Source organism: Dasypus novemcinctus, chromosome 20, assembly GCF_030445035.2.
Source record: "Dasypus novemcinctus isolate mDasNov1 chromosome 20, mDasNov1.1.hap2, whole genome shotgun sequence".
Taxonomy (NCBI): Eukaryota; Metazoa; Chordata; class Mammalia; order Cingulata; family Dasypodidae; genus Dasypus; species Dasypus novemcinctus.
The window spans coordinates 17516793-17539761 of NC_080692.1; the positions used below are offsets into that span (position 1 = coordinate 17516793).

Genomic DNA, 22969 nt, shown 5'->3' on the forward strand with positions numbered 1-22969 from the left:
TCTCTGCCTCGTTCCCAGCAGCTGTTCGCCGGAGGCCGTGGCCCCGCCATCTCCAGCAGTCCTTCTCCTTGTCCTTCCCCAGCCCCCAGCCTGCAGCCTCAGGAAGTGGAGCTGCTGAGAATCTCCTCCAGCCTCGCCTCCCGCCGAGAGTGTCCTCCGCCAGAGCACTTCCTGGCCTAATTAAGCTGGGTAATGAGTAGCTAAGAGGGAGGGGATAAAGCCCTAGGCGGCTGAGGGCTGGGACAGTTTATGACAGGGGCGTCTGCAGCTGGTGACAATCGTAGCAAAGTTAATTCTCCTAACCCTGGGAAGTTGCATGTTGTGTCCACAGCCGAGTGAGCCCTGAAGGTAAGCGAGCTCAGGGCATTTGCGTCTGCAGGGGCTTGGCTGGAGGGTGCTGAGAGAAAATAGGTGGGGAAGGACAAGGACAGGAGCTGGAGAGGCCTCAGGCGCCACGAGCTGCCCAAGCAATGCCCTTGGTCAGCCTGAAGCCGGGGTGTCCTTGGTGACCACGTGTGGCTCCCCACGGTGTGGGTTTTATGTTTCATTTGAATGCTGGGACTGTGCACAGCTGGCAGTTTCCTAAGACTGTGTCAGGCCCAGAATAAGAACATCAGACCTGGATACACTGATCTCGACTCCCCACCGTCCTTTTTTAAGGGTGCTAAAAACTGTGTCCTGGGAAAGATCAGACCCCCCACCCCGCCACAGCAGCCAGGAATCGGGGCCAGGGAGGCTGGCCAGCAGGGGCTGGGGGACAGAGGAAGTCCAGCACCAGGAGCTCTGGACACCAGGCCCTGCCCTTCCAGGAATCGGGGCCAGGGAGGCTGGCCAGCAGGGACTGGGGGACAGAGGAAGTCCAGCACCAGGAGCTCTGGACACCAGGCCCTGCCCTTCCGAGACACCTAGGGGACAAGAGTTGACTATGGCCACCTCCCTCCCCCACGTGCAACAAACACACACTTTAGCCTGTACCTCGAACCCCACGTCACCCTGGCAGATACAGCGTCTGCCCCAGTTCTCCACTTGCTTTCACTCCCATGTGTCTATTTCTGTTTTCTGAGGCCATTTTGCACCCATTGGTTGATTGGCGGTGCGGAACCACTGCGGTGTGTATGCGGGGTGGGGTGGGGGCTGGACTCAGAGCCTGCTCTGCACCGAGTCCCGGAGTTCACCGGGAAGGTCACGTGACCGCCCAGCCCTCTCACCTGGAAAGGAGGGCATTGGCCATGCCCGGTCTCCACCTGTCCCGGGAGCGCTGGGAAAGGCCAAAGCTGGGTCCCGCTCCCCACGTCTTCCGCCTTGGGGACCCCGGTGTGCACTTCTGACCGAGGCGCAATGTTGCCCGGGTTATCGCGTAAAGTGGAGCCGTGGAGAGGCCCCGCCCCCACACCCCTGAGATCGGTGTTCCCAGCTTTGCTAAGTTTCTGAGTTTGTCCCGTTTTCAGGCCGGGTCCCAGGGCCCGGTTTCCCCCTGCGGTCCAGGCGGGGGCCCGGGTGGCGGGTGCTGGGGGCCCTCCCTCTTTCTCCTGACCGTGACCCTTCGCCCCTTCCCCTCTGCGCTTCTCACGATCCTGCCCATTCCCTTGGCCCACTTCCCTTTCTAAAGGAGAAGGGCAAGGGCAGGTCACCAGGAACCCGGCGTCTCCCTTTTCCCCCTGCCCTGCAGCGGGAGGAGAGCGGAGGCCAGGCCGCAGCAGGGGCCGGTGCCCCCGGCCGAGACGCGGGCCTGCGCGCGCCCCCCCGCCGCCGCCCCCACCCCGACCCCGGCGCGCTCCGGGTGCCTGGGGGAGGGTCCCCGGAGCCGGCCGCCTGCGGCGCGCACGTGGGACGACCAGACCAAGCAGAGGGGCGCGCAGGCCCGGCAGCTCCCACCCCGCGCCCCTGCCCGCGCTGCCTGGCCAGGGCAGCCGAACGGCTCCGAAGGGCGTTAAAACCGAGAGCGGGAAAAGGAGCCTGTCCTGGCCCCCGACGCAGCAAACTGAAACCTGACACTCTTGTCACTGAGAGGCAGGGAGAGAAAGGGGAAGAGAGAGAGAGAAAGGAAAAGAAGGAAGGAGGGCGAGAGGAGGGTGTGTGCGCGCACACGACTCCCGGGGCCCGCGCGGAGCACTGGACGCAGCCACAGCGTGAGTACCGTGGGGCGCCGGCCCCCCGCCACCGCGCTGTCCGGGGGGAGAGCGGCGGCCGCGGCGGCAGCTGCCAGAGGCCTGTCGGCCCCTCTGCTCGGTAGGAGCCTCGGTCCCTTTCTAGAAGGCGGGAGCGCCTCCTTCTCTCTGCCTTTTGCGCATCAGGCTGGTTTGAGAACTGTGCACAAAGGCCTTATCCTGGGCCAACAAGAAGCACTTCTTCCCTTCACCAAATATTCATCGGATGCCCGGACAAATGAGAAAGATGCCATTCCCTCTGCCAGAGCGGTGGCCAGAGAGGAAAGCGACTCCAGCCCTGGGTGAAGGGTCAGGGCTCCTCGTTTGCTCCCTAACTGGGGTGGGTGGGGGTTCAGCTTCTTAGGCTAACGCCTGGGTGCACTGGGTGCAGTTCCGGGAGACCCGGGTGCACATGACAAAGGATCTGTCCTTGAGGTATAGTTTGCCATCTGGTTAGAGCAACAAGGCTTTCAGCCAAAACAATTAGTGAACAATGTACAAAGAAGTCCAATAGAGAGCCGAATGTGGGACAAGCCAGTGGCCCGCGAGGCCCGCCCGGTGTCATTTATGGAGAAGGCTCCTTTAGGTGAAACATTCCCTAAGATTATCCTCCGCTTCCAGGGCTGTGTGCCACGCCCCTCCTGTGTGCCACGTATGGGTCTAGGCCTCGGGCTACCGCAGGGACCAGGACAGACCGTCCTGACCTGGTGGAGCTCCCCGGAAGAGGTCTGGCTTCGTGCTCGGCCACGCGCTTTGATGTTCAGAGTTTGCTTATTTGCTTATTTACACACCATCTGTATTCGAAAAGAATTCGAGGCAGTTTCTGATAAATGGCACAGATGCCATTAATCCAAAAACCAGCATAAAAGTCGAGACCCAGGTTGTAAAGGAAGCTGGGGCAAGAGAGTGATTGCGCCAAAAAACCTAGATTCAGGGCCATGCCGCAACGACTGAGCCAAAAAAAATCGACTCTGAGAGCTACCTGGCAGTTGTGTCAAAAAGGGAAATGGTGCATCTACTAAAAGGATGCATTTGTGTGTGCGTGTGTGCACATGTGTGTATGCAGGTCTTTCTTTCAGGAACTAACCTTGAGGCTCGCCTCTCTCCCCGACCCCACACCAGACCAGGCTTGCCCTGGTCCAGACAGTTCAGCGGAGCACGGAGCTCTTGGCTCCTTTGCACGAGGATTCCCGCCTTCGGGCCACCCTGCCCCTTCACCTGAGCGAGTGCCATTGGCCCTCCAAGATCGGCACAGTCGCCTCCTCTGCTCCGAATCCTGAGATGCAACCCCCCCCTGCTAGAGGTCACGCCGGGCACCTCCTGTGTGGCCATGCCCCCTCCCTGTCTCCACCAGAGCCCTCTCCCGGCGCTGGAATTATTCTGTTTCTTTCCCTACCCTATGGTGAGGTCCTCCAGAGCAGAAGCCCTGCCCTCATCTCTGTGTTCCCAGGGCCTGGCACTGTGCCTGATGTAGGCAGCCAATAGATATTTGCAACTAACAGTTATTTTGCACTTAATTATGTGCCAAGCACCAGGACTAATTGTTTTCCACGTATCATCTCACCGAAACCTTGCAATAACCCTGTGACATAGGGGCTATTCTTATGCCCACTTTACAGATGAAGAAGCTGAGCTTAAGTGCCTTGTCCCAGGGCTTGTTGTCATTCGTGGAGCCAGCCTTCAAATTCAGGTCTGCCCGACTTCAAAACCATTGGAGGGTATGAGGCAGTTCTCACGAACGGCATTTTTACTGGAATTATTTGTATCTAACTAGATTGTGGGGCCTCGAAGGAAAAGGGGAGGGATTTCTTTCTCTCCTCACCTGTGGTGTCCATAGTACTTTGTCTGTAGTAAAAAGTTGTGAAATATTTCTAGGCAAGGTATCAAGAGTTCTCAACAAGGACCTGTAGAGCATTATACTGCTGGCTTGAAGTGCAGTAAGATGGAGCTTTACCACATCCAAATTGCTCAGGTGTTCACAGGTCTTAAGAACTTAAAACTGGAAGGGATGGTCTCAGTTTGCCAGGGCTGCTGTAACAAATACCACACCCTGGTTGGCTTAACAGCAGGCATGTACCATCTCACAGTGTGGAGGCTTTCTCCGGCGTCTGTAGCATTCTGGTGCTGGCTTGCTACAATCTTGGGGTTCCTTGGCTTGCATCTCTGCCTCCATCACATAGAGAATCTCTCCTTGTGTGGGCTCTCCTGGTTTCCACTGACTGGTGGCTTCCTCTGATGGATTGCTTCCGAATTTCTTTTGCTGATAAGGGCATCAGTCATAGAGATGAAGGCCCACCCCCGATTCAAGTTTGCCCTCATCTAAACAGGATCTTTGAAGATCCTCATCACAAATAACCTTAACTAATAGTAACATCTTCAAAGTCCCTATTCACAAACGGGCTCACACCCCCAGGACCAGGCGTTAGGACTTGAACATGCCTTTGGTGGGGGACGTGATGTGATCCCCAGGGGTGACGGTAGAACTGAAGGGTCCAAGATGCAGTTGCAGAGAGGTGAAGTGGCCGGTATAAGGCCATCTACTCAGACCAAGGCCAGGGACAGACCTGACTTCCACCCCTCTGAATCATCTTCCACTTGGACTTGACAATCCACCTCGGTTTTGCAGGAAGGCAAGACAAAGGCTAGAAGTGAGAAGCTCCCACCATGGCAGTGTCCTGGGCAGGGGTCCCTGTGGCCAGCGCTCTTGGCCCTCTGGGAAGCCTGGCCTCTCCCTCTCCCCTCCTGCATCCACCGTATTTCCTGGAGTAGCCACTCATCGCCTTCTCTACTGCCACATCTTCCTTCTCAGGGGTTTTCAGCGTCTCTCGTTTAAAAGAAAGGAAATGGTGAATAGCCAGCCTTCTAACATTTAATGTGGCCCTACTCTGAGCACAGCTCAGACCCGTAAAGGGAGGTGTGTGCCCTGAGCAGTGCTCTCAACCAGGGGTGCTGTTTCCCGCCGCGGGGGCATTTGGCAATGCCTGAAGATATTTTGATTGTCACCTCTGGGGAGCCGGGGACGCACTGAGCGTCCTTCGTGGCACAGGATGCCCTCCCCCCTCCCCAGGTATCTCGCCCATAAGATCTGCCTGCTCTAGGGGTAGGAGGGCAGAGCTCCTGTTCTTTGAATTTCTCCTGGAGGAGTTTCCCACCTGCCTCGTCCCCTCCCCCCAACACTCACACTTCCCCACCATCCCAGGCTCTGGGAATTGCCCTGGTTTTGCACCTTTTGCTCTTGCCCTTCCACTGTTCATTGGGTATTTCCTTTTTGTCTCCCAGAGAATACCACAAAAAAAAAAAAAAAAAGGAAAGTTTGAAATTGAATACCAAGTGGGGTTCCAGCAAAATGCTCAATGTTTTATGTATGCGACCGAAAAATATATTTCACACGAAAAATAAAAAGTAGCTTGATTTGTGAGGTAGATATTATTTTCATTTTACCGATGAAGACTGAGGTTCAGAGAGGTTAAGTAACTTGTCCGAGATGATACAGCCGTTAACTTTTCAAACCCAGCGCCAAGCAATCCAGCTGTCCGGCTACTTTCCACACAAAAGGGCATTGGGGTGTGCAGACAGATGTGAAACAGGTGGCAAATGGGAGGCAGGTTTGCCTTCTTCCCAAACTCCAACTCCCCCTCCTGCTTTGTCCAAGAAACTAAAGACAGGGTTCTGAAGAGATACGGGTGCTTGGGGGTAAAGACAGAAGCTGGCATGCTGTCTTCCCGGTTACAGCGTCTTACCTAAGCGGCTCACAACTCAGGTGAGACAATAGGAGCCCAAATTTACCCTCTAAATTGCCAAGCAGCTCTCCTGGGGCTCTCCACCGCGCAGCCCGCGCACGGGCCCCTCGCCCTGGGAGCAGGCGCTCTGGGGTTGCTTTCCTGTCTCCCCTCACCGGCCAGGGCCTTCGGTAGGACCTACCTTGGGCACTGGGGACTTATTAAACTCCAGCCCAGGGCTTCTGACTACCGAACCCGGAGTCTGTTGTGACAACCTCTATTTTGTTAATAACAGCGTAGAGCGTGCGTTTGTTTGTGTGTGCGCGCGCGCGCGTGCACGCCGGGCCCTGGGCCTCCTCGGGGTCTCCCTGGGCTGCCTCCTGCTGCCCCCCGACCCAGGGATCTGCACCCGCTGCCTGCAGAAACTGAGCTGGGCCCCTCCCGGCCGACGCCCTTCCTTCCAGCTCGCCTGTGCCTGGCAGAGGGGGCGCACGGCCAAGCGGCCGGCGCGCCCTTGGGGCCCCCCAGAGCTCCCCGTCTTCTTTCATAAAGCACAACTGTTTTGTTGCAAGTAACTCGGGGAGGAGGCAGAGCCCAGGGCGCTGCACACACGGTCCTCCTCGGCCATTGGTGGGCAGCGGGGGGCTGCGGGGGCGATGGGGGGGGGGCGCGCCGGGGACTCGGGGGGCCCAGACCAGGCTGCAGCTGCGGCCTCGGCGGCCCAGTGTGGCTTCAGGGAGGAACGGAGGGGGCGAGCGCGAGGAAGAAGGGGTGGGGCTTGGGGACAGGGGCGGTGTCACGGGGGAGGAGGGAGCAGGTGGTGGCTTGTTTATCTGCTCAGCTGTTTTGTGTCCAGGAGCCCGAGAGGGGCAGAAGCAGCTGGAAGGAGAGAAAGCCACGCGGCCAGGGGCCCTCATGCTGCTTCTGCCTTAGCCACAGGTTCCGAAACCAAAGCAAAACCACCAGAGGGTAATTCATGTGGGTACAGCCCTCCCTTCCCCTCCCCAGAAGCGTTTCTTTGGGGCCCATATGTTAGTTTCTGCCACACCAACGCCCTGGCAGTGCCCTGCTCGCCTGGGGGCAGCGGTCCTGGGGGGAGGAGCCCTCCTGGGTTGAACTGGGCAAGCATCCTGGGCCCAGGGTGACCTACGCCCTGTGTGAACCGGCACAGCCCTTGGGGGCCACACCTGCTCGCCCCTCACCCTGGCGCCCGCCCACACCAAAGCAGTGCAAATTGTCCCTGGTGGAATCAGGACAGGGGCCCCTCTCCAGGTCCCCCCACTGCTTCCCTCCACCACAGTCCAGTCTGAATGTCCCTCTCCAGGAGCCCAGGACCTGCCCGGGGTTCCTTGTTGACTGATCTTCTCGCCCCAGTGCCAGTGCCTCCTTTGCAAGCTAAGTTTGGTGGCAAGGCTGGGAGCAGCTTCACCTGCCCCGATGGCTCTTGACCGGGTTCATGAACACGCCGACCCGTGTGAACACACCTCCGTGCTGGGGGCACCTGGCGGGCACTTCCACACTGAAGACGTGTGATTTCACGAGGTCGGTCGTGTCCCCCTCTTTGACTCTTTCTCCGTCTTATTATTTCCTTCTTCATGGTTGTTTGTTTAAATGAGAACATTTGCTGGAACTGCCTTAGAGGATGATGCCTGTTCCCTCCCCTGGAGGCGAGCCTGTGTGGCCAGGGGACTTTTTCTGCCTCCCTTCGGAGCATACAGTCGGGGTATCTCTGTTGACAAAGTGTCTGCTTCTCTGGCACTGGGCCTGGCAGTTAGGGACGGTGAAAAACACACAGATGCCTTTTGCCGAGGTCTGTGATGCAGTCAGTGGCTGCCCTGCTCCTTTAAGTGGCCAGCGAGAGAGAGAGAGAGAGAGAGAGAGAGAGAGAGAGAGAGAGAGAAATGCTCTTGTATACCTCAAGTCCCAGCTTCCGCTCCCGAGCACTCTGCCCCTTGGAGCCTCGCGGTGCCTGCAGGGTGGGAGGGAAGGATGCGAAAGGCTGTGGGAGGGTCGAGTGAGACTTGAGCAGGAGGAACGGTGGACTGTCCACCTGTGGGTGGCTTAGCAAGGCAGTGCATCCTGGCGTGGCGAGAGGGTGCACGGTGGGGAGAGCCCGAAAGCTCCGCTTCTCGTGCCTGCTTTGCTCCTGATAAGTTAGGTGACTTAGAGCCAGACGCTTGCCCTGCCTGGGGCTTGGAGGCGCCCACCTCAGGGTCCTTTCCCACTTGACAGATTCTCTTGCTTTTAGAATGCTAATGTCTTTGTCTATAGCCCATTTCCTTCTCCAGAGACCAGGGAGCCCAATAAAATCACCCCTTGTTGTTGGCAACACAGCCAGCTCGAATTACTGCTGTCTTTTCCTGAACCCAGTTGCTAAGGCTGTAACTGCAGCTGAAATGTGCATCACGGCAAGCTCTGGAAGCCTCCCCCCGCCCCCACCCCAGAGCACAGGCTCCAAAGGGCAAGAGAGCCAGGAGACCATCTTCTTGATGCGTCCCCTGTGCAGGTTTCTGTGGCTCCATGGACTCAATGGCCCCTCCCCCAGCTCTCTTCTTGTGTCACCTATACCTTCCCTCTGCCCCTGCAGGAAAGTTCCTGGGAGTCCACTTTGCATAAGGCCCACCGTCTGGGGGCTTCACATGGACTTCACTCAATTTACCCACTGTTTTTTGTGCACTTATTTGGTGGCCGACAAGACTGGACTCAGGCGACACGGTCCTGATCCCGATAAAGTTGGCCGACCTCTTGGTAAATTCTGACACTCATCTCCCATATCCTCCCACTTCCTGCAATATCGTGGGGAAATAAATCATTGACTTGATGTATAAATATATTTCAAAGGTGCTGATGTAATTTCTTCCTTATATTTAAGAAAGTTGGCCGTGAGGAAATTATTCGGGTACATTGTAGAACTGCGTTTACAACCATCACTGTAATAACACCAGCTACTGGTTATTGAATGCCTGCCATGTCCCAGGTGTTTTGACAGCTGCCGTACACACAATATTTTATTTGATTCCTCTCTACTAAAAGGGCTATGCTATTAAGATCTCCATTTTTGGATTCAAAGATCAAAATTTTTTTTAAGTGCTAACATACGTAACACAGAATTTGCCATATTAACCATTATTAAGGGTATGATTCAGTGTTATCAATTACTTTTACAATGTGCTACCAACACCACCATCTATTACTAAAACATTTTTTTTTTTCGATTTCTTTCTTTCCCCGCCTTCCCCTCCTCTCGCCCTGTTGTTTTTGCTGTCTGTATTGTCTTCTCGTCTCATTTTCTCTCCTCTAGGATTCACCAGGATTTGATCCTGGAGACCTCTGATGGGGAGAGAGGCTCCCTGTCAATTGCACCACCTCAGTTCCTGGTCTCTGCTGTGCTTCACCTTGTTCTCCTCTTGTCTCTTTTTTGATGCATCATCATCTTGCTGCAAGACTCACTTGTGCGGGGCACTGGCTCACCACGCGGGCACTTGCGCAGGGCACTGGCTCACCACGCAGGCACTCATGCGGGCACGTGGGCACTGGCTTGCCATGCAGGGACACTTTCTCTTCTTTTTCACCAGGAGGTCCCAGGGATCGAACCCAGGTCCTCCCATATGGTAGGCGGAAACCCGATCACTTGAGCCACATCCGCTTCCCGTATTACTAAAAAACATTTTTATCACCCCAAACAGAAACTTGCCACCCATTAAGCAATAATCCCCATGCCCCCGACCCCCAGCCCCTGGTACTCTCTCATTACTTTCTGTCTCCATGCATTTGTTTATTCTAGGGACTTCATGTACTGGAATCACACGTATTTGTCCTTTTGCGTCCAGCTTCTTTCACTCAGCGTAGTGTCTTCAGGGTCTATCCGTGTTTAGCATGGATCAGAATTTCTTTCTTTTTTTGTGGTTGAATAATAGTAAAGGTCGTCTTGTTTTTAGTGGAGCCAATATCTGAAACTGTGTCTACTGAACTCCAAGGCCAGGGACGGCCTTCGCAGGAGATTTCAGGCAGCTGGCTGGTGTGGGCGAGCCTGACCTTGCACGTGTGGGTGGCCTGTGTCTCCGCTGGGTGATGCCGTCACCTGTGCCAAGGTCTGCAGCCATTTCCCCCAAGGTCTAGGAGGCACGGCACCGAGGAACTGGGCTGTGAACTTCTTGGTGTCTGGCTCTTGAGACCTTGCATTGCTGACCACTGCCCTTCCTGATGTCCCTCTGCCTCCCAGGGAGGTCATTACAAGAATGTCTGGTCCTGCCACAGGTAGAGAAGATTCCAGGGTGGACTTGGCTGTTTCCTCATTTCAGTTAAATTTTTTAAAATTGTTGAGTACCTACGGTGTGTGCGAGACCCTGTGGAATGGTGGGGGTTTGGCTGGGAAGAAAGACAAGCCAAGCCAGGCTCTTCTCCTCGAGGAGCTTACACTCATCCAACATTTCCCTTGAGTTTGCGTTTTGGGCCCACTTCTTTCTCCGCCTGAGTAATGTAATGCTTTTGTCAAGTTCCATTCGGCTGATCACTGGTTGATGAAAATCGTGCGGAGCCCATGAACAGGCTTGGGGAATATTGACCTCACCTTTGGTCTTTCCATGCAGTCATGGCTTTCTAATCTTGGCAGTGGTGGCAACTCCAGGGCCCAGCCTTGCTGCTACCATTACACTGAGCTTTGTTAATTCTGTTCCTCTTCTCACTGGGAGAGATGCCCGGGGAGGGGCTCTTGTTTTTCCGTGGAGGGTCTTTCTCTCCCAGGGGCTGTTCTTACGGGAGAGACGTCTGCCTTCCTGTCCAAAGCACCTGTCAAGAATCCGTTCTGCCTTGGCTGTCCAGGCCCAGAACTTTCTGGCCTGGCTCTAGGGGCTCGGCAGGCTCTAAGCTCACTCAAGCCTCAGCAAGTCCAGGCTGAACTAGCAGGGGGTCCCTACAGCTGGGCGGACCCCAAGAGGGGGAACCCGGTGGATGACACTTGATCAATAGAGAGACCCAGCTTCAAGTCCCCATCCTATAGTTAATTCCATTTAGTTGATTATAAAAAGCTTCAAACAAACAGAAAAGCAGAAAGAACAGTATAAGAAATAACCATATATGTACCACCTAGGTTCAATGGTGGATAACACTTGGCATATTTGCTCACTCTATCTAATCATCTACCTCCCTCCCTAATCTTTCTATCATCTATTGAACATCTATCTTTATATTTCTAACTATTGCTGGGTCATTTTAAAGTAAATTAGAAACGGAGTGACTATTCTCCTTTAAATAGGTCTTTTTTTTTTAATTAATTAATTTATTTATTTCTCTCCTCCCCTCCCCCACCTCGGTTGTCTGTTCTCTGTGTCTGTTTGCTGCGTCTTCTTCTTTGTCCGCTTCTGTTGTCAGCGGCAGGGGAATCTGTTTCTTTTTGTTGCGTCATCTTGCTGTGTCAGCTCTCTCAGTGTGCGGCGCCATTCCTGGGCAGGCTGCACTCTCTTTCGCGCTGGGCGGCTCTCCTTCCAGGGCGAACTCCTTGCGCGTGGGGCTCCCCTATGCGGGGGACACCCCTGCGTGGCAGGGCACTCCTTGCGTGCATCAGCACTGTGCGTGGGCCAGCTCCACACCGGTCAAGGAGGCCCAGGGTTTGAACCGTGGACCTCCCATGTGGTAGATGGATGCCCTAACCACTGGGCCAAGTCCTCCGCCTAAATATGTCTTTAAAAGTAAGGATATTGTCCATATAATCGTAATACCAACACCTGAAAAATAATTAAAATAATTATCTAATTTCATCTCATGTGGAAACCATATTTGAATTTCCCCATTTGCCCCCAAATATCTTTATTGTATTTAAAATTTCCTTTTTAGGGGAAACGGACTTTGGCCCAGTGGTTAGGGCGTCCGTCTACCATATGGGAGGTCCACGGTTCAAACCCCGGGCCTCCTTGACCCGTGTGGAGCTGGCCATGCGCAGCGCTGATGCGCGCAAGGAGTGCCATGCCACGCAAGGGTGTCCCCCGTGTGGGGGAGCCCCACGCACAAGGAGTGCACCCGTAAGGAGAGCCGCCCAGCGTGAAAAGAAAGAGCAGCCTGCCCAGGAATGGCGCCGCCCACACTTCCCGTGCCGCTGACGACAACAGAAGCGGACAAAGAAACAAGACGCAGCAAATAGACACCAAGAACAGACAACCAGGGGAGGGGGGGGGAATTAAATAAAATAAATAAATCTTTAAAAAAAAATAAAATAAAAAATAAAATTTCCTTTTTAGGAGGTTCTGGGGAATGAACCCTGGGCCTCATATGTGGAGAGCAGGCACTCAACCACGTGCGCTACATCTGCTCCCTCCAAATACCTTTTTATAGCTGGTTTGCTTTAACCAGCAACCAATCAAGGATCATGCACCACATTTTGTTATTTTTCACAAATTTGTTTTAATCTGGCACAATCTCCTCCCCTTTCATAATGACTTTGATTTTTAAAAAGATCTGTTATCTTGTAGAATGTCCTATATTCTAAATTGGTGTAATTATTTCCTCCAGGAGTCAGCTTATCAAACTTGTTCCCTTATCTGTGTGTTTCCTGTAAATTGAAAGTTACCCCTAAAAGGCTTGATTAGATGCTGATAAAAACCTTTTGGCAGGAATCATCCCAGGCCCTGCCCTGGTTCTATTTTAATCACCTGGGTGGCCCCTGGGGAGCCTGCGTACAGTGTGGAGGCTCGGGTCGGGCCTGCAGGGTGGAGGACAGGCAAGAGGGAGGCAGAAGCTGGGCCACCGAGGGCCTGGGGACCTCCCTGGGCAGGTCACGCTAACGAGCCTCAGAACGAACGTGGGCCAGCGCAGAGGGCCTCACTCCACCGCCTCGAGACTCAAGAGGGGCTGCAGGCTCCGTGCTCTCGTGCAAGAGTGCAGTTGTCAGGGGGCTGGGAGCTCACTGCAGCTCAGTGACCACCCGGGAGCTCGGGGAGAAGGGCGGCCCCCCCTTGTCTCGGATCCTACTGGCCGGTGATCCAGTGAGGGGGCAGGCTTTGCAGCCCATCAGTCTCAGCTCCTCAGTTTTTCAGTGCTTTAGTCTAGGGCGAGTCACTTGAACTCCCTGTGCCTTAGTTTCCTGGTCTGTGAAATGGGCAGAATAATGAACCCACTTTACGGAGTTGTTTGGGGGATTAGCACCAACAGACGTGAGACACCTGGTAGGTACTGAGTCGGAAGAAGCTAATGTTAGTGAGTGAAGCACTGGACAGAGGGAAGAGCCAGCAGCCTGTGCTCGGGCTGCACCGCTCGTCCTCCCGTCCTCCCGACAGCCGGGACCGAACGCTGTTTCCGCAGATGTTGGGGTGGAATGAGGCTTGACGCAGCTGTAGCCTTCCTGAAGAGACCGTTCTTCCTCTAATCAAAACAAGTCTGTGGGAGGAGGCTGGCAGACAACAAAATCATGTCCTAGATCTTCTTATCTGGGGTGACTCTCTTTGCCTGCTTGTTAATTTAATCCGGAATTGTCGTGGAGCTCCATCTGCAGTAGCAAGGTCTTTAGCATTTCTTTCCTTGGGCAGCCTCCCAGTCTTTTGTAGTACAGTTTTTAGGGCATATCATTTGCACATAAAATCTGAAGTTGGAGTGGATGTGGCTCAGGCCGTTGGGCACTTGCCTCCCATGTGGGAGGTCCCAGGTTCAGTTCCCGGTGCCTCCTGCAGAAGGTGAGCGAACAGTGAGCACACAGATGAGCCAACCAACTGGGGTAGGAGTGAGGGGATAAAAGTAAATAAATTTTTTTAAAAAATCTGAACTTAAGGTGAGAAAAAGTTCCTGTCTTAAGTGTTCAAAGCAAACATCTAATTTAAATGGTTGAAGCTTCATAGATGAGAAAACCACCTCCAAAGTCTAGTTAATGAACTGGGCAAAGATGGAAAGGAGGGAAGCACCCTAAGTGCTGGCTGGCAATGAATGCCACTCAGGAGGAGAGTGTAACACCTTGCCAGGATGAGTTTGGTTTCAAATAACAGAATGCGCAAGTAAAAGTGGATTAAACAATGAGGGCATTTCTTATCTCTCAGAACAGGAAGTCTAGAAGGAGACCTTTGGATGACTCAGCAGCTCAGCAATGTCAGGGCTGTGTTTTGCCACCTCTGTGATTCTCTTGGCTTTTCCCTCATTATCACAAGGTGGCTGCTACAGCGCCAAATGTAACATTCTCTTGTGACAATTAGCAAAGATGGCCAAAAGGGAGGGAAATCTTTTCTAAAAGCCCCTGCCATCCAGTCAATGCCAATGACCCCTGATGTCTCTTTGATTAGAAGTGGGTCATGCCATGTGGTGAGCTGGCCCATGCACAATGCCGCCGCGCACAAGGAGTGCCGTGCCGTCCAGGGGCGTCCCCGCGTAGGGGTGCCCTGAGTGCAAGGAGTGCACCCCACAAGGAGAGCCGTCCCATATGAAGAAAATGCAGTCTGTCCAGGAGTGGCGCCGCCTACATGGAGAGCTGACGCAGCAAGATGACGCAACAAAAGAGAGACACAGATTCCCAATGCTGCAGGATAAGGCAGGTGGACACAGAAGAACCCACAGCAAATGGACACAGAGAGCAGACAATGGGGTGGGGGAGGGGAGAGAAATAAATAAAAAATAAATCTTAAAAAATAAATGAATAAGTGGGTCATGTGCAATCACTGTCACAGCAGTGTGGGATTCCCACCTTGGCCTAAACCAATCATAGCTTTTTTCCCTAGGGCTGGGTACACCGTCCCTGAAGACGCTGCACTCTGAACAAAATAATTAGCAACATAGGAAGAAGTGGGTGGATCACCTGTAATGTCTGCTCCAATATCTAAAGACTGCTAACTTCCAGTCGCCTCTGTCAAGAAGTGGGCCTTCTCATTGAGCCTAGCAAAGGTAAGCCAAAAAGTGAGGGCCAAGCACTGCCATCTTTATGTCCAGGGAGAGGGTGATTCCAAAGAGGTGATAGCAAGGAAAGAAACAAACGCTGTTTCTTTTGCCACATCCGGTATAAATGCTTATTAGGAAATTTCAAAATAAGACAACTAGCCTTATTTTCAGAGGTCACACACTAAAGAGCAGGTCCTTTCCGGTGGGGCCCAAGAATTAACTTTGCAGCAACAAAGTAGCCACAACTGCTCTGCCATCTGCCAAGTGCCATGGAACTGGGTGACTGGGGTTGAAGGACTCACATTTGGGGCCGTGGGTCACAGTTCAAGGAACCCATCATGGGTCGCCTCCCTCATTTCATGTGAGGAGCTGGAGCGCACACAGTCTGTCTGAAAGTGGCAGCTATTCATTTTACCTGGTAGGAAGGAGGGTACAATTTTGTCCAATTTTCAGATTTTTCAAGAGAAGTTGAAAATTTAAATTTTTATGTGAAATGGTTTCATTTTTCCATGTTAGCAAAAACAAATAATTTTTTTTTATTGTAAATATGGTATACTGAACACAAAATCAGTGGGTTGTAGTTGGCCTGCAGATAAATGGAGCATAAGGGATCTTCTTGAGGTAATGAAAATATTCTAAACCTGGGAAGCAGATGTAGCTCAAGCATTGGGCACCTGCCTACCACATGGGAGGTCCCATATTTGGTTCCCAGTGCCCCCAAAAGGAGATGAGCAAGACAGTGAGCCAGCACGACTGGCTAGCATGGTGAGCTGACGCAATAAGGAGACACAACAAGAAACAAAACGGAGATCCAAGCAGGGAGCAGATGTGGCTCAAGCAATTGGGTGCCTACCTCCAACATGGGAGGTCCCAGGTTCGGTTCCCTATACCTCCTAAAAAGAAGACGAGCAGACAGCAAGCACAAAAACTGTGAGCGTGGGGGCAGAAATAAATAAATCTTTAAAAAATATGTATTCTAAAGCTGTCTCATGGGAATGGGTGCACCTTGGTAAATTTCCAAAAAGTCACGGAATCTTTTACTTGAAATAGAATAAATAGTATGGTGTGTAAAATATTCCTTAATAAAATTGTTTTTTTTTAAAAGGCCTGCAGGTTGTAGGTTGGCAGCCTATGAATGAGGAGAGAGTTCCTAAGGTCACTCCAGTACTGGTTTTGATTTGGTAAAGGAACTAACCCTGCAGTTAGCCAGGAATTACTGACGTCAGCCCATGAGGGAGGAAGTATCCACAGGTCCATAGTGGGCCAGAGTCACCTGAGGTCAAATTCCACCTCCCCCAGTTACTAGCTGTGTGACCTTGGGCAGGTCTGCTTCCCCAGGTCTGCAATGAGGATGCAAACAATATCCAGAAGATTAAATGAAATGATGTTATGTCCTCAAGGGACGCTATATTTACTATTAGCAATTCTTGCCACAAAGCATACCTGTCCTTTCAGAACCTGGACTCTGGGTCTGCCCTTTGCCGGCGAGGAAGGGTGTCACGGGAGGAAGTTCAGATCGAGGCTCCTTTTTCCCAGCAGCTTTTTCAAGCAGGCTTGAATAGCATCTTTTGTGCGGTTGAAGGCAGATTCACGCTGAATCAATGTTCCTGATAAACTGCTCCTGTCCTTTCAAAGTCACACACCAGACACCCAGGGCAAGTCACAGAGGATGCTGGGACCCTAAAGCTTTGCCCTGTGCAGGGACTTTTTTTTCTGTCCATCTGCAGAAATGCCTGCGTGTGGAACGGGGCAGAACTCCAGGATTACCGGGCGCGGGCAAAGCTCGGTCTCACTCTCTGCCTTTCTTGATTCTGGGTTGCTGACACCCCACCCTGACTAACGTTGTCTTCAAAGCGCCCGGGAAACCTCATTTACCTTCTCGGCGAAAGGGGGTTCTGATTGACTTGGCTTGGACACGTTTTGACGACTTTCCAAACGCGTCCCTTGCAAGGCAGGCACCCCTGGCCATGGCCTAGGACCTGTGCAGAGAGGCGAGCACGGCCTCAGGTCACCTGCCAGAGGTCACCCGAGGCTCCCCAGTGGCTGCCGCAGCATCCTGGGAGCAAAAACAGAGGAGCCTTGGGGGCTGAGGAGCAGCGGGGAGGGAGGGCGTCCCGTGCTCAGGGGCTAATGACCCCAGGTCTAGACGGGTCTCCAGAACCAAGGGGAGAAGCCGGGTCCAGCCAGACAGTATGTTCTGGGCCTCGGTTCCCTGTGTGCCCTGCTCCCTCCCTCTCTCTCTCTCTGAGCATTTTCTCTCTCTCTGAGCATTCTCTCTTTCTGTCTCTCTCTCTCTGAGCATTCTCTCGCTCTCTCTTCTCTCTCGTTCTATTTCTCTCTGTCTCTGATTCCATAGGCCTCTTCTCTTTTTCCTCCTCTTCCTTCCCTGCCCACATCCTGTCAACTGATGCTCTGTAAGATCAGCCAGCAGCCAAGGGCCTCCCAAACCAACGATGACATTATGACCAGGCCTGCAGCACCCCCAAAAGAATGCGGGGCTTGGGGCGAAGCGGTGCTGGGGCGCAGGTGTGGGCTCGCTCACCCCGTCCTGTTAAAACAGCCACGCCAGGCGCGGCGGGGAGGCCCCACGCTCATCCTGTCACCCGCCCACGGGCGGGGGAAACAGAGTCCACGGTGGGCGTTAGGGGGTGGGTGGGGCTGTGAGGAGCCCAGCAAGACCCACGCTGGTCTTGTGACTTTAGAAACTGGAAATGAAACTCTGGAGACCTTGAGTCTGCCGCGCTGTGACCGAAGCCTCCTGAACTGGCTTCGGCTGCTCTGAACTGAAAAATCTGTCCCGTGAACAATGGCCCAGACTCATGAATGCCTCGGTCCAAGTGATTTAGCTGTGGTCGACCGGCTCCCGCATTGATCTTCCTCATTCTGAATTCCGGCGGCAGTCGAAGTCTGTACCGCACAATTTAGGCCTCAGTTATATATGGCCCGGTTTGTCACTGTTGTTTTGGATGAGTTTGTCTCCCTCTCCCAACAAGAAGTACAAGCTCCCGGAGGAACGGGCTCCAGTAGGCCTTCTACTTTAAACTCCAGCACCACTCCAGAAATACTTCTCGGGTAGATAGGACGGTGCCGGCATCACCGTGGAGGCCCTTGACGCTCAGCCTCCTTGGCTTGACTTTCGCCATGCTCAATAAATGGCCAGTGAAGGACAGAGCGAGCGAGTCCACTAGCGAAGGAGGTAGCCGAGCTGTCTGAAGTTTTGTAGGCAGTCCTCGCATCCAGACGTGGCCTGCTGCTGCTAACACTTTTCCCCCGTCTCCTCCGCGGTCCCATCGCTCCGTTGGTAGAATAGACGAGCCTTATTTTTCCTTACTCAGATAGAGAAGGTGAGAGCTCCCCAGAAGGGAAGTATCTTCGATCACAGCTAAGCGCCCAAGCTTTCTGGAAATCCCCAGTGCTGGTCCACACGTGTGGGAGTTTCCCTCTGGCAGTCCAGCTGTGTCTTGGTTTCCCACCTGCTGGCGCTCCCTGAAAACAAAGAAAAGCATCTCTGTCTCCGCCAGCAGTTTTTCCCCCGCACTTCCCTTTTCCCGCTGTCGTGCTCATGGTTCCTTGCCAGTGCAAGCACCCGTGTGAAACACGTCATTACGCTGCACAGAAGTGCAAGGCTCAAGCTGTGCTGTGGTCCAGGCGACTCCTAAGAACTCCCCGCCGGGCTTGGATTTCTTCCTACAGGGGAACGTGCAGCCCCCTTCCATGCGCTACTTAGTTTTGGCTGTTCCTACCATCAGGGTAGACTAAGGCAGGGCAGACCCAGCCCCCAGGTACCAGCCAAGCAATCGTAACTAAGGGAGACAGGTGAGAAGAGGACCAAAAGGCAGCTAATGAGCAGAAGCCTGTTGGGCCATTTGGATGACTCCCTGTTTGGGAGACCCAACCACTGCAAGTGTACTGAATCCAGAGGCCTCAGCCCAAAGAGCAGTGGGTGCGCAGATCTCCCCCTGCTGTTTAACCCCTTGAGGTCTTTCTTGGGTCTCTGTCAGACTCTGTTCTCTCCTCCTCCCCTTTTAAGCACCCAGAAAAGCTGCTTTCCTGTTCCCCAAGGTCAGCTCTGCCTAACCGCATAGGCCCTGAAATGAGCACGCAAACGCCTGTCAGGTTTTAGACAAAAACACTTTGCAGTTAATAATTGCAGGCACGTCTTGGTTTACTTAACGTTTGCCTTATTTGTGTTCTGGAATAGTGTTTTCTAGGTAGACCTTTGGTTGATGCAGAACCTGGAGGATGGTGTGGACTGCCGGGCTATGCGGTTGCCTCCCTCCTGGTGGTCCCCCCCCCAGTGTGTTATCTGGATCTTTGTCCCACCCATGTGGTAGCTGACCCCCTGTGAAAAGTCAGCCCGGCCCTTCCCTTCATTATCCACCAAATTCGCCTAACCTAGCAGGGCACGCTTTTCCTATGTTTTTGTTATCCAACCCTGCAGAGCTTCTGTCATTACCTTATACCCTTGAGACTGAGTTGTTACTTGGAGATCTTCTAGAACAAATCTAGGCCCTTCCCCGCCTTCTGAAATGCCTCTACTTTCTCCCTCTACCATCTCCCTCACTCATCCTTGTCATTTAAAGGAAGACAGTATTATTCGGGCTAGAACATATAATGGTTCTCAAACTTAAGCATCCATCGGAATTACGGAAGTCCTATTAAAGCACAGACTGCTGGGTCTCACCTCTAGAGTTAGGTCTGTGAGGGTCTGAGATTTTGCATTTCTAATTGGTTTACAGGTGATCCTGGTAATTCTGGTTCATAGTTTTGAGAATCGCCAGGCTAGGTCATGATATCTCTTTCAGTGTGTGTAATTGAACAGTTGTTCCTAAGATGTGACTTAGTATGCCAGGGCTGCTATAACAAAGTACCACAGACTGATTAGCTTAAACAACAGGAGTTCATTGTCTCACAGTTTTGGAAGCTATGAATCCAAAGTCAAGGTACTGGAGCCATGCCTTCTCTGAGGTCTACAGCATTCTGGTGGGGGCTTGCTGGCAATCCATATCTCAGCCTCTGCCTCTGCCTCCGTCACATGTCCATCACTCTCTCCCACTGTGTCCAAACTTCCTCTGCTTCTAAGGACTCCAGTCATGTTGGAGCCTAATCCAGTTTGGCTTCATCTGAACTTACAGCATCTTCAAAGATCCTCTTCACAAAGTAGTTCACATTCACAGGACAGATCTTTGGGGGGGGGGGGTTGCAGTTTCATTCATAACAACATGTTTTCATACCCACATCCTTGAGAATGTTGGGGAGATCCTGCAAGGGATGACAGGAGCTGACAAAATCTAACCAACTGTGCATCTTTGGCTTGAGATTTCACAGGCCTCTTCTTGACTCATGCTCTAAATTTCATTCAAGGAACTGATACCTCAATAAAGGAGTCAAAATTATGAAGAAAGAAGAGATTTTCTGAGCATTTATTTATTTAGAATAGTATGTTAGTTTTCTATTGCTGCTCAAAATACAAATTTAATATGTTTCTTTTCTTTTTTAAGATTTATTTATTTATTCCTCCCCTCTCCGTTGTCTGCTGTGTCCATTTGCTGTGTGTTCTTCTGTGTCTGCTTGTCTTCTCTGTAGGCAGCACTGGGAACCAATCCCAGGACCTTCTGAAGTGGGAGAGAGGTGCTCAATCTCTTAGGCTACCTCAACTCCCTGGTCTGCTGTGTCTCTTTATTTTATTTATTTATCTCCCCTCCCCCCCCCACCACAGTTGTCTGCTCTTTGTGTCCATTCGCTGTGTGTTTTTCTGCGTCCGCTTGCATTATCCAGTGGCACTGGAAACTGTGTCTCTTTTTTGTTGTGTCATCTTGCTGCATCAGCTCTCCATGTGTACGGCGCCACTCCTGGGTGGGCTGCGCCTTTTTCACACGGGTTGGCTCTCCTTGCGGGGCGCACTCCTTGTGCACGCAGCAGTACTGTGCATGGGCCAGCTTACCACATGGGTCAGGAGGCCCTGGGGATCGAACCTCCATATGGTAGACAGAAGCTCTATCAGTTGAGCCACGTCTGCTTCCCTGATGTGTCTCTAAATGTCTCTCCTCTGTGTCTCTTTTTGTTGCATCATCTTGGTGCACTGGCTCTCCACTTGGGCCAGCTTGCCTCATGGGCCAGCACTCCTGTGTGGGCCAGCTCTCCTATGTGTGCCAGCACTCTGCATGGGCCAGCAATCCATGTGGGCCAACAATCCATGTGGGCCAACAATCCATGTGGGCCAGCAGTCCATATGGGCCAGCTATTTGCATGAGCCAGAACTCTGCTCGGGCCAGCTTGCCATTCAGGCCAGCTTGCCTTCACCAGGAGACCCCAGGAATCAAACCCTGGACCTCCGATATGGTAGATGGGAGCCTAATCGCTTGAGCCACATCCACTTCCCTATTATCTCAGTTTCTGTAGATCAGAAGTCCAGGTAGGCCTGGTGGTTCTTGTGCTTTATGATTTTGCAGAGTTGAAATCAATATGTCGGCAGGGCTGTATTCCTTTCTGGAGGCTCTAGAGAAGAATCCGCTTCCCAGCTCACTCGGGTGGCTGGTTGAATTCAGTTCTTTGTCATTAGGGGACAGACGTCCCTGTGTCCCTACTGGCTGTCAGCCAGGTGTGTGTAGTCTTTGCCCCTCGATTCTGCCTGCGGTCCTTGTCAGGCTTACTATGAAGCCCGTCTGACAAAGGTCAAGTCCATCTCATGCTTCAGATCTCTCTGACATCTTCTACCGAATCACTCTGACTTCAGCCACAGAAAGTTCCCTGCTTTTAGAGGCTCATATGATCAGATTGCGTCCACCCAGATAATCCACCTCTCCATTTTATGGTCCACAACTTTCAATTACGTCTTCAAAGTCCCCTTTCAATGTAAGATGACATATTCACGGGGCCTAAGAATCAGATGTGAACATCTTTGGGGAGCCATTCTGTCTGTTTTAGTTTCCTTGTTGCTAAAACAAATACCACACAATGGGTTGGCTTAAACAATGGGAATTTATTGGCTCACCATGTCCAGACTAGATGAAGTGTAAATTGCAGGGTCAATAAGGGGACGCTCTGAAGACTGGAATTCTGGGCCCGGCTGCCAGCAACTCTTGGTCCTTGGATTTTCTGTCACATGACAATGAGCCTGGAGGTGTCTGTCTTCTTTCCCTTCCAGGTTCTGTTGACTGCCAACTTCTGGCTACTCCCCATGGCTTCTCTGTCTTCCTGTGCAATTTCCTTTGCTTATCATTACTTTGGTGATATTGGATTAAGACCCACCCTCATTCAGCTGGGCACTCCTTAACTAACATCATCTTCAAAGGTCCTATTTACAGATGGGTTCTCACCCCATAAACAGGGGCTGAGACAGGAACGTGCCTTTTATGGGGGACGTGATTCAATTCCCAACACTGCCTTCTGTGTGTAACTAATATGGCCAAGAAAAAATAAAGTAAAATATTTACAGTGAAAAGTCTTACTCCCACTCACTGTCCTTTCTCCCTGATTCCTCACCCATCCTACTGTCTAACCCCTTTTGTTAGTTTGCTGTGTGTCCTTCCAGAGCTTCTTTTTGCAAACATAAATGACCATGAATAGATATTCTTTTTCTCCCCCCATTCTTACACTGAAGCTGGTATACTATATATACTTCTGCACCTTGCTTTGTTTTAAAAACTTTTATTTAATAATGTAGATTGGAGATTGGTTTCTTAAAGTAAATTCAGTGATTTTTAGTATATTCACAGATATGAGCAACCATGACCATGGCCAATTTTAGAACATTTCCACCACCTCAAAAAGAAACCCCCTACCCTTTAGTATCTGTCCCCCACCTGGCTATCACCCTCCCCACAAACCTAGGCAACTGCTAATCTATTCTCTATATTTATAGATTTCCCTTTTAGTCCACTTTTTTAAAAGTTTGGTAACATAAATGGAACTTAAAATTTGCCGTTCTAACCGTTTCTCAGTGTACAATTCACTGGCATAACTATTGATGGGCTTTTGGGCTGTTTCCAAAATTTGCCATACAAACAACAGCCGTCAGAGACTAACCTACTCACGTCATCTGTTACGTGGGAGCACCGGGTTTTTTAAATTCAAAGTCCGCAAAGCTAGTGACAACTTGGCTTGGTGACAGTCTCTTACCAGATGCCCTCTTGTCCACGGCACTTGGGTGGCAGGGCAAGTGCAGGCTTTGGAACCTGAATCATTGCTGGATCTGGAGAGGGTCTCAACTCCTCCACAACCTGCTTCTCAGCTTTTCTGGAGGGACCTCTGTCC

General features: G+C 52.1%; 1 protein-coding gene across 16 annotated transcripts in view; it reads left to right on the forward strand.

Moving 5' to 3' along the window:
• Positions 1 to 221: 221 nt before the first annotated feature.
• Positions 222 to 22969, forward strand: part of ADA2 (adenosine deaminase 2) — a 71259-nt gene continuing 48511 nt past the window's right edge. For 3 of the 16 annotated variants that reach the window (XM_071210105.1, XM_071210103.1, XM_071210107.1), the window contains exons 1-2: positions 1866 to 2129; positions 14557 to 14719. The gene's annotated coding sequence lies outside the window, so the exon portion shown is untranslated. Of the gene's footprint in view, positions 349 to 1783; positions 2130 to 6722; positions 6845 to 7190; positions 7409 to 14556; positions 14720 to 22969 lie in introns of those variants that run through there. The other 13 variants (XM_058282500.2, XM_058282501.2, XM_071210104.1 and 10 more) reach the window with 12 other exon arrangements.